The 11,074-nt window shown below is 33.4% G+C and overlaps 1 long non-coding RNA gene across 5 annotated transcripts; it reads left to right on the top strand.

Moving 5' to 3' along the window:
* Positions 1 to 3,910: 3,910 nt before the first annotated feature.
* Positions 3,911 to 9,783, top strand: LOC149203000 (uncharacterized). 5 transcript variants are annotated; one of them, XR_016253929.1, is made up of 5 exons: positions 3,911 to 4,194; positions 4,322 to 4,816; positions 7,435 to 8,246; positions 8,554 to 8,621; positions 8,734 to 9,783. It is a non-coding gene; the product is annotated as an uncharacterized LOC149203000 (long non-coding RNA). The 5 variants fall into 5 exon arrangements; XR_016253931.1 differs by having other exon boundaries at positions 4,518 to 4,816; XR_016253932.1 differs by having other exon boundaries at positions 4,738 to 4,816.
* The last annotated feature ends 1,291 nt before the right edge of the window (positions 9,784 to 11,074 follow it).

Below are 11,074 nucleotides of genomic sequence, written 5' to 3' on the forward strand. Positions count from 1 at the left end.
GAAACTAATTCTAGAATCAAATATAAGGGACCCCTTTATTAGAGGCACCTTGTTGATATATATAATAGAAATGTTTATAATAATTGGTACAACCCAAATAAATATAAATGAGTCAATGTACCTAAGAAAATAGCTAGAATGAGCATTTTACACTTTCCTCAATACATTGTGTGCATTTGGATGCCTTAAGGAGATGGGATACTCTGCTAATATTTCTTTCTCTACAACATGCCATTCCCAAATTTTTTCCCAACATTAACATTATCTATGTACAATGAAAGATCCAAACAATTTTTGAGACATTTTTGTGCTATAAATAACCTCATAACTTAGAACCTAACAAATACACCTCACCCACACCTATACATGCACATATAAAATTGTAACCTAGAACCTAGCAAATACACCTCACCCACACCTATACATGCACATATAAAATTGTATTGGGATATAAAAGGTTAATCCTAATGATTTTATATTCAAAGTATAGCAAAACCACATTTGAAAAAAACAAAATTGTAGCACCAAAAAAGTTCCCTTTTTTTCCACTTTCTTCTTAAAATGAGAAACTTCAAGCTAATCATACTCAAAACCACAAATGCATAAAGGATAATTATTTTTATATATTAAAAGAACACAATCACATGATTTTTAAATCATTGTGGACATTTCATTGAAAGAATTTGTCACCACAGATCTTGTAATATTCTTAAAAACTTTGTTATGTAGGTTTATTACCTGGATCTCAAATTTATTATCACTAACTTATTACTCAATTTTTTTAAAAATCATTGAAGTACAAATGAGAGAATAAGAAAATGAACACACTATCCACATAAATAAACACAAGGCACATATCGAAAACCCAATATGGGATAAAACCCAACTAGAAGGTGAAGCCTATCTTTATCTCTCTTTTATTTAGTTATGAAAATGAAAATACAAAGAAATGGACACTCATTGTGGAGTTTCCTATTATGTAATGTCCTGAAGCGCCCTACAAAATCTTCTTCCTCCTTTAATATGCTCTCATATCTCACTCCTAGGTGCTTTGCTCAATTATGGAACAAGTATAACACGAAATAATGGAACCCCCTCTTCTTCTAATGACTCACTATTTAACATAGTTTGATAGCCATCTAGGGTTAGGGTTTTTTCATGTTTCAATCCTCCATTATGTTAGGGTTTTGGAACTTTTAAAATATTCTTGAAATTCCACACATGAATAGACCTACATATGAATAGTGATGGTTGATGTTGTATTCATTTGATGCTAGAGTGGTCAACAAGGTAGGTCAACTTGCAGTAGAAATAACTTTTGTATAGGAATTTTGAATAAGGAGGTTTTTGCACCATTGGAAAAATATTAATATGTATAAGAAGGTCAAGGGGATAGAAACAACGCTTGCAAAGTTAAAGTTTTGACCACTAAAAGGTCATTTGATGGCTCAAAATGGCTTTAGAAGTTTTTGGACCCTAAATCTCTATCAAGGTAAAGTGGACTTTGTGAAAGAGTTAAATTTGTTAGGTCCACAATAGTGATTTTCGGGCACATGGTTTTGGTGGCTTGTCATATTAAAGCCCATGGATCACAAGTGATGAAGCCTTTAAAAGAGCTAGAGATTCTCTATTGTAATGTGCCCGGGTTGAGCTAGGATGTTGGTTCACTTGGATGCTTTAAGTCAAGGAAGGGATACATTTAGTCATAAGATAATAATAAGTCTATTATAAGGCTAGTTTTTCCCTTTTCCCTTGTTGGAGTTTTCCAGGGTAAATCATGGCGTTCATGGTTTTGTACTATTATTATGTATGATTTTTATCATTATTTATCTCACATTTGTTTTAATCCTAACAAGTGGTATTCGAGCCAAGGGATCAGACTTGTAGAAGGAGGAAATGGTTGTATACATGAAGAATGTTTGAGAGGAAATAAAGGTCTTGCAAAGTGAGATGTAGCAACAAAAGCAAGATATCGTAGGGAAAGCACCCAATGTGAGTAGGTGTGCATACATGTGAGAATGGTGGCATAAGTAAAAGTATAGTAAAAAAAATATAAAACCAAAATAAAATACCCTTACATGTATATGGGCATACCACTATAAGACTTGGATAAGCATGTGTATTTTTCTCGATAAAGTCTTGGAGTAGATCTAGGTGATAAGAGAGGACAACATATGGATTTCAATGAAAGAGTCAAAATTATTAGGTCCATAACACATGGTTTTGGTGGCTAGTGGTATTATAGACCATGGATTACACGTGATAAAACCTTTAAAAGGGTTGGAGATTCTCCATTGTAACGTGCTTGAGTTTTGTGGAAGGCTCACTTAGCACGACAAGGATGTTGACTAACTTGGATCCTTTTAAGCCAAGACATGGTTGTCTCTAAGCCATAAGATAATAATATATTATTATTGGGATGGTTTTCCCCGCGTCGGGGTTTTGGAAATAAATCATGGTGTGCATAATTTCTATGTATTGTTACTTTGTATGATTTTTATTGTTATGATTTTTCCACCCACACAATGCCAAAATAGATGAAAATTTATATAATGATCCAGTCCAAATCATCACCATATTTTATGTAAAAAGGAACTTTAAAGATAACACACATAGATCTATTTATTTATATTTGTAAAAAAGAAATACAAAGCTTCAATCCTAGTTGTCTCTAATTCTACAGAATAAACAATTATATATTTTCTAAAGATCTCCTCTTGGCTTCGAAATAGATGTGATTTGAATTCTCTACATATTCCAAGTGAAATTATTATAAAAACAAGGGCTACATAGCAGCTAGTACCTGTCGCTTAGCTTAAATATAGCTTAATGAAACAAAAAACAACAAAGACAAAGATTTCATCACAAAAATAAAACAACTAATAAAATATTATATTATTGAATGCTATCACCAAAAATTAAGAAATATGATTAACTAATATTGTTTATATTAAAAGACATATATCTATATGTGCGTGTTTTATATATATATATGTAATTGTCTACAATTAAATTATTTAAAATATGTTTTTAATATAATAATAAGTCACCTTAAATTGAAAATATTGTGAAAAAATTATAATTCATCAAAATATAAATAATAGGAAAAGAAAAAGAAAAAAGAAAAAGTTAAATAAAAATGAAATAAAACTAAAAACAAAAAATTAACGGAAGTTACTAAACAACCCATAATAAGAGCTCAACCAATTATCTTTCAAATAAATAAATTTCAATAATAATAAAAAATAATAAAAATTGAATTCCTAATGTTAAACTATGAATAAGAATAAGAATTTTTTGGTAAAAAACAAACTAATACCTACTCAAAAGCAAAACTAAATGTAAACAATATAATTTTGTAACAAAATTTTCTTTTATTATTTAAATTTGGAATAAATCCAATAATTTTAATAATTCAAAATCTTAATAATTTTTTAAAAATTTAAACGATATTCTAAAAAACATCTTCATCTTTAATTTTTTTATTAAATTCTCCTTAAATTAAATAAAAAAATAACAATTTACTATAAAATTAACGTATTTATAATCTTTAGGGAAAAAAATCTGTACCGCTTCTTTAAATTTTTTATTAAGTTCTCCTTAAATTAAATAAAAAAATAACAATTTACTATAAAATTAACTTATTTATAAAATTTATCCCTATAGGGAAAAAAATCTCTGTAAAGAAAAAGAATCTATAAATCGTAGAAAATGAATCAACCAAAACCACTTCAATCTAAACCTACTAAAAACCATGCAACGGTTAGATAATGAAACCACCAAAAGCACCAAAACCCAAAAAAACGGAATTGCCAAAAAGCCCCGAAAAGCTCCCCTAAAAAGATAAAGAATGGAATTTGTCTTTATATACATTATGTGAAACCACTAAAAACACCGAAAAGCCAAAAAAGCTGACTGCCAAAAAGCCCCGAAAAGCTCCCCTAAAAGGGGAAAAAACAGAGAATTTGTCTTTATATACAATTTGTCTCCTCTGCAATCCAATAGAGGAAAGCGCGCCTAGTCTATCCAATTTGTGGATGGAAGTTGAAGTGTCAGATTAGGCCGCTGTATTGTTCTGAGCCTGGTGCTTTAAGTCCATTTAATGGACGAGGAGGGTGGATTTTGCTGGAGAGAAAATGGATTGGGAATTTTGATTTGAAAACTGGAATCAGCTTTTCCTGGCGGTATGGAGAGGTATATAGCCCGGCCGTATATAATTTAAACACATATAGGTATAGGTATTGATGTTTTGGATTTCTTGAATTTTCAGATCTTGGATGTTGTCAGTTGGCTGAGAGATGTTTGTCATTCAAAATTTTAGGGCCGGAGTGATAAAATGTCCGCTGGATTTTGTTTTTAGGATCAAATGCTTGTTCACCAAACCGGCCATGTTCCTTCAAACCGAATGGATCTCTAAGAGAAAATCTTGCTGTTATTTTTTTGTTTCCTTTATTTTCTGACTGTCTAATTGGTTTAGCCACGATGTTTAAAATAATGATTTCTTTGCTCAATTACAGGAAATACCATGATTCTGTTCATGCGTGCTCTCTCCTTTTCTCAGGAAGTGTACTGAAGTTTGTGATAGCTGAGAGAGAGGGGGGAGGGTTTCTAGGGCCGATAAAATGATCCGTAGATGTCACTTCACAGTGATTTTCCTTTATTGAATTGTATTTTAAGTGATTTTTCAAGTTAACTTTCAGTCATTAATATTGTTTTGTTTTGGTATCAATTTGCTAGAATTCGATCATTTTGGTGTCTCTTCTGTTGGATAGTGTCGGATCTTCATGAAGCTTTTCAGAGGAACTGCTTATTCTAGGTAAGTGTATTTTTTTTTTTTGTCAATAAAATAAAATAAGTTGATATATTAATTAAAGCATATTTAAATAAAGAAGGTTCCGTTAGGTTTAAGAGTTAAATTATTAGATTTATAATAGTATTGTATTCTGTGTGTATTGTTTATTGTTTGAAGAGCCCAATATTTTGGGTGAACACACAGGATTCCAGAAATTTTTAACAATAATATTTTATTGATCGTGGAAATATACATATTATTATAAATTTAATGAAGCTTCCTGCCCCTGAAGATGGGTGAAGAAGTGTTCACCCGAAAAGATGGGCTCTTCAAACAATACCCACAGGATTCCAGAAGTTCTCAACAACAATCATTAGATCTAGTTAAATTGTATGTGAGAAAGGCTTGTTTCTATCACTACTTGGATATTTGCTTATTCTTAGTAAATCAATTTATTTTTAACAATTTCTGCTTATTCTAGGTACACATTATATTTAATGAGTTTGAAAAAGCTATTTGATGATATATTGCTAAGGTGCTTTTCTCTAAAGCAGTAGACTTTAAAAAAAATCAGGTTTCAGCATTGGCTTGCAAATTCTAGAGTAACATGGTTTTTGTTTTGTTTTTTCTCTTCTAATTTAAAATTAGTGTTGATATTTTCTTGATGTCAAATAAAATTTTATTCATCATTTTAGTAATTAAACCTTTTCTACCAAAAAAGATGAAATTCACTTATATCTTCAAACGTGAGAAGATTTCGGGGAAAAAATAGTAATCATAAATCACTTAATGCTTCTAAACATTATCCTCCTGGACTTTTAACTGAATCTCTACAATACCGTTTGTTAGCTATGTATCTTCAAAACCCCTGTGAGAAGATTTTAATAGTAATCATAATTCACTTAATGCTTCTTAACATTATCCTCCTTGACTTTTAACTAAATCTCTACAATGCCATTTCTTAGCAATGTAAACTGTCTCATTAGGTTAGTTATCACTTGTGATATTCTTTCTGGTCAGGCTCCTTCAAAATTACTCGCCCTCTTGATTTTAATCTCGAAAAATGTCCTCGAAAATTACTTGCCCTCTGGATTTTATAATGTGTTTATGGTTTGTGCAGTGATAATATTCAATTCACACCACCTTGCTCTCCATCTATTTCCTCTAATTATCTGAAATCCTAAAATAATATCAGACAAATGGCCATTCTTTAGCACAACAGTCTCCTGGACCTGACTCTAAAAGAACACACATATCAATTAGAACCTAACAGAGGCAACCTTGAAATCAAATAAAAAATATAGATCCAACAAAATAGCATGTTTTGTTGCAATGGGAAGCACATTGTACATAAATCGGTTGCATTAATCAAAGTATCTTATTAGATAAATACATCTCTATGGTCCCGGAACATTAGTATCCATACAAGTATGCTTTTGAAAGACAATAACCTGAAGGGTTGAAAGACAATAACCTGAAGGGAACTTTTTTTCTACTGTTATAATTTTAGTGATAATAAATTATTAATTGAATTGCATTGAATAATTGAATCCCATATAATTTCCCTTCGTATTCAACCAAACCCATATCAGTCCACTATTTTTAATTTAAAATTAATTTGAGGTAACTCAATAAAAACACTCTTCAATATTCTAGATAGAGAATCGAGATAAATTTGAATAATTAATACGTTGATTTTATTCCTTTTGAACCCAACTAATTTACTTATTTAAGAAGTTTCCCTCTTTTAAGGTTTGTGTAGTGATAATATTCACTTCACACTTTTGGTCGTATACTTTATTCTCCATCTACTTCTTCTAATTATCTGAATCCCTGAAATAATATCAGAGAAATGACAATTCTTTAGCACAACCGAGTATCAGAGAAATGACAATTCTTTAGCACAACCGAGTCTCCTGAACCTGAGTCTAAAAAAACACATATCAATTAAGTCTCCTGAACCTGAGTCTAAAAGAACACATATCAATTAGAACATAGGAAACCTTGAAGTCAAATAAATACATATGATACAACAAAATAGTATACTTAGGAGCAATGGGAAGCACATTGTACAAAAATCAGTTGTATTAATCAATATCTATCTACCTTACCAAATAAATACATCTCTATAGTCCCGAAATTTTTGTATGTACACAAGAATGCTTATGCTTTTGAAATTTTTGTATGTACACAAGTATGCTTATGCTTTTGAAAGACAATGGACTGAAGGGAAGCATTTTTTTGGGTCACTGTTATAATTTATGTGATAATAAATTAGTAATTGGATTGCATTGAATTAAATGAATCCCATATAATTTCCCTTGATTTTCAGCCAAACCCATATCAGTCCACTACTTTCAATTTGAGGTAATTCAATAAAAACACGCCTCAAAATTCTAGATAGTGAGAGATCAGTTTGAATAATATGTTCATTCTATTCCTTTGAACCCGACTGATTTACGTATTTAAGAAGTTTCCCTCTTCAGCTCTAGTTGCCTAAATTTGGTCTTTAATTCTTGATACCGTTTAATTTTTTTAGTTGCCTAAATTTGGTCTTTAATTCTTGATACCGTTTAATTTTTTATTTTTTTTAAAGCAGTCCACTCATTTTAACGCAATTCTATATAACTTATTTTTTCCAGATGTTTCTGAACTCGCATTTTTTAAGCCGTATTATTGTAAAACTCTTAAACCTCTTCGATTTGATATATTTTTATCGAATTTTTTTAATCAATAACAACTTAAATCAGTTAGACAAATTATTTTTATCGCTTTCACATAATCTCTTGGAGCTTGTATAAGGAATTTAGCATAGTTTCCTAAGATTGGGACCCACGAGCAGACGCTCTACCGGCTAAGACGGCAAGCTTGGCATGATTTTTCTGCTTATATAACCTCAGGTATTGTTCACAATCAGATAAAAAAATTCAATACTTTTTGAATCATATTTATCGGGCTTCCTTTGAATGAGTTTAGTAGTCTACTTTTTGATTCTCTGATTGACATTTGGCGTCAAATTGTCATCTGTTTAATTGACATGTGGCATATGTTTATATGTCATCTGTTTTAAATTTTAATTGACATGTGGCATATCTGTTTTAATTGACATGTGGCATATGTTTATATGTTCTGATTGACAACTGTTCAGGTTAACTATCTCGGACTATTCCTCCTTCACCAGAACTTCTTTCCGATTTCTGCTCCTCCTGCTTTCCGCGTTCTGCTCTTCCACGACCTGCTGCCATAATGCTTCCCGTTCCACGACCTGCTGCCATAATACTTCCGGTTTCTGCTGTGCACTCTGCTGTGCACGACCTGCCTTGCTGCCATAACAATGAATTTAATGAATTTTGCTCTCCGTTATTCAGTGCTGATTCACTATCCTGCTATACCTGTTCTATTCTGCTATACCCTGTTCAGGTGCTCAGAGTTCTGTTCAAAGTTCAGTTCAGTGGTTAGTGCTTTCAAGACTGCGTTTTCTTTTGGGTTTAATTTATTCTGTGTGTGTTTTAAGTTTTTTTGGATGGCTTGTTCTCTTTTGGCTCTGGGTGAGACGTTGGCTGGTCGTTTTGAAACATAAAATAGGACGGAGGATGTTGTGGGTGGGTGGGTAATGGTAGAGGTGGACGGCTGTATTTGTTATTTAAAACTTTAAATGAGGATGTAAGTTATTAGTTGATGATTGTATTTGTATTTTTTATGTTAATTTTATTCTATTTTGTTGATGTTGATATTCTCAGTTGTTTGGTGGGTGAGTGCAGGCAGATTCACAGCTCCTGATGCTGCTCACCATAACCGCTGCAGCCAGTTTGGATTTCCATAATTAGAGGTGAGTTTTATGTTTGATTTTTGTTTGGGGCTTCTTTCAGATTTAGGTTCTATTTGTGTTTGGGTTATTTTTTTAATGTTAACATTCTAAGTTTTTTAGTCCTGGAATGCAGGCAGAATCACAGCTCCACGGGCTTCTCAGGATAACTGTAGCCGGTTTGGATTTTCGTAATTATTATTACAGATGAGTTTTATTTTTGATTTTTGTTTGGGGTTTCTTTCAGGTTTACCTTTCGATTTCTGTTTGGGATTTTTTCAGATTCTCATATTTGTTTGATGGGTATGTTTAAGATATTTGTGCATGTTACAATTTCTTAAGGGTTTATGGTTTTTTGTTCCCCGAAATATATTATAATTCCTTGAAAGATTTGGAGAATTTTCGTTAAGAAATTCATATTAGGTTTTATCTGATTAGCAAAACCAATAAACCCATACTCATATAATGCTTATGATATTCCTCACCTATTCAATCACGGATATTCCGCTCCAGAAACTGATTATCCTGGCTCTAAGCTCACTAATCTCTTGCTCTGTGTGCAACAAAATGAAACCAAACCTGGGAAACCCCAAACCCTCCTCAGCTCAACTGATATACCAAGTGTTTTGATGCTTTGGCTCAAAAAACAAGCTCCCGTACTCAGACTTTCGAAAGAATTATCCCCTGCCTCTCACCTTCGGCCATCAGCCATCAGCCATCGGCCATCAGCCTCCGATCTATTCGGGGAAATAGCCTACTGTTCCGGTTAACCAAACCCATTGGCCATCGACCTCCTATCTGTTCCTGGAAGTAGCCTACCCATACCTCCGATCTGTTCCTGCCTACCCATATAGTCTTTGAACTCCATTCATATCAAAGGGTGGGTTCTATACACAGTTTTTAAACCTATGAACTTTTGTTTTCTATATGTCATGCATTCCTTCCCACTCCATACTTTTTTGAATTTCAAACACTACACTCTGTGCAACAAAACCTGGGAAAATACTGCCGGCAATTTCCCTTCGAATGTTCTCAATACACAAATATACATTCTTTTTTATTAAGCTGAGGATTTTAGTACGTTGCCATTGGCACATTGATCACACCCTTCCATGGTTTTTTGGATGGATGGTGGTATTAATTGCCAGATTCAATAGCGGCTGGTAACCTTGCAGGACTGTGGGAATGGGTTTTGTGGCCTTCTAACTTTTCTGGACATTACACTTCAATGGAAAGGGTCAAGTTAAACCACACATCACTGTACAACATGCTATTACTTTTTACTGCTTGAGCAGGCCTAATGGTTAAGAACACCTGTTTCCTCCTAAGAGGTAACCGGCTCAAATCCGTAGGGGTAGAGGGGGCCTCAAATCCGTAGGGGTAGAGTATCTACATCTCTTTAGACCCATTTCATACATACATTATTTCATTCCTGTTGCATGAGAGCCAAGCATGACATAGCTTGTTTCCTTTTTAGTGAGACTTAACCTGCTATAATCTGGCCACTTCTTCAGGATAAGATAAGCAACAGAGTAGACATTAGTCAAGCATTTCTTTTCCCTGTATCTCAAACATGCTATACCTATATACACTGTCAAAGAATAACCTACCTAACTTTTGTGGTTAGCAAGTCATTCCTGTTGCATAAGAGCCAAGCTTGGCATAGATGAAATGATTACATTCCCCTCCTGATCTATGATTACATTCCCAATGGGACCTTATTTGAACATCTCCACGTGACCTCCAAAGGAAGGTTCCTGGACTGGAGAACTTACTTGAATCTTGCTCTTCAAACTGCAGAAGCACTGAATTATCTCCATTCCACTGATTGCCCTTCAATATATGATAGAGATGTCAATTCCACAAACATCTTGCTTGAAAATAAAATGAATGCCAAGGTTTCAGATTTCAGGCTATCTGGTCTAGCAGAGTCAGGCCTGTCACATATCTCCACATATTCTCAAGGGATAGTGGGGTATTTGGATCCTGAGTATTACAGAAATTACCAGCTCACTGATAAAAGTGAACATCTTGCTTGAAAATAAAATGAATGCCAATGTTTCAGATTTCAGGCTATCTGGTCTAGCAGAGTCAGGCCTGTCACATATCTCCACATATTCTCAAGGGATAGTGGGGTATTTGGATCCTGAGTATTATAGAAATTACCAGCTCACTGATAAAAGCGATGTGTATAGCTTCGGTGTGGTTTTGCTGGAACTGCTGACATCACAGAAGGCCATTGATCTGTACAACGAATCTGATGTTGTGAATCTGGTAGTGTATGTGGTTAATATATCAGAACAGGGAAGGATCATGGATGTGTCAATCCTCGGTTGAAGGAGAACACTTCGCAAGTTGTTCTGGAAATCATGAAGGAAATGATGCTTTTAGCGATGAGTTGTTTGCAGGAGAGGAGGCAAGAGAGACCCACTATGAACCTCTACCATAATTTTGTATTGTAGGCAATGAAACTAAAA

The sequence above is a fragment of the Pinus tabuliformis genome, chromosome 2_1 (assembly GCF_031772625.1).
Source record: "Pinus tabuliformis cultivar Carrire ecotype Pingquan chromosome 2_1, CPIR1, whole genome shotgun sequence".
NCBI lineage: Eukaryota > Viridiplantae > Streptophyta > Pinopsida > Pinales > Pinaceae > Pinus > Pinus tabuliformis.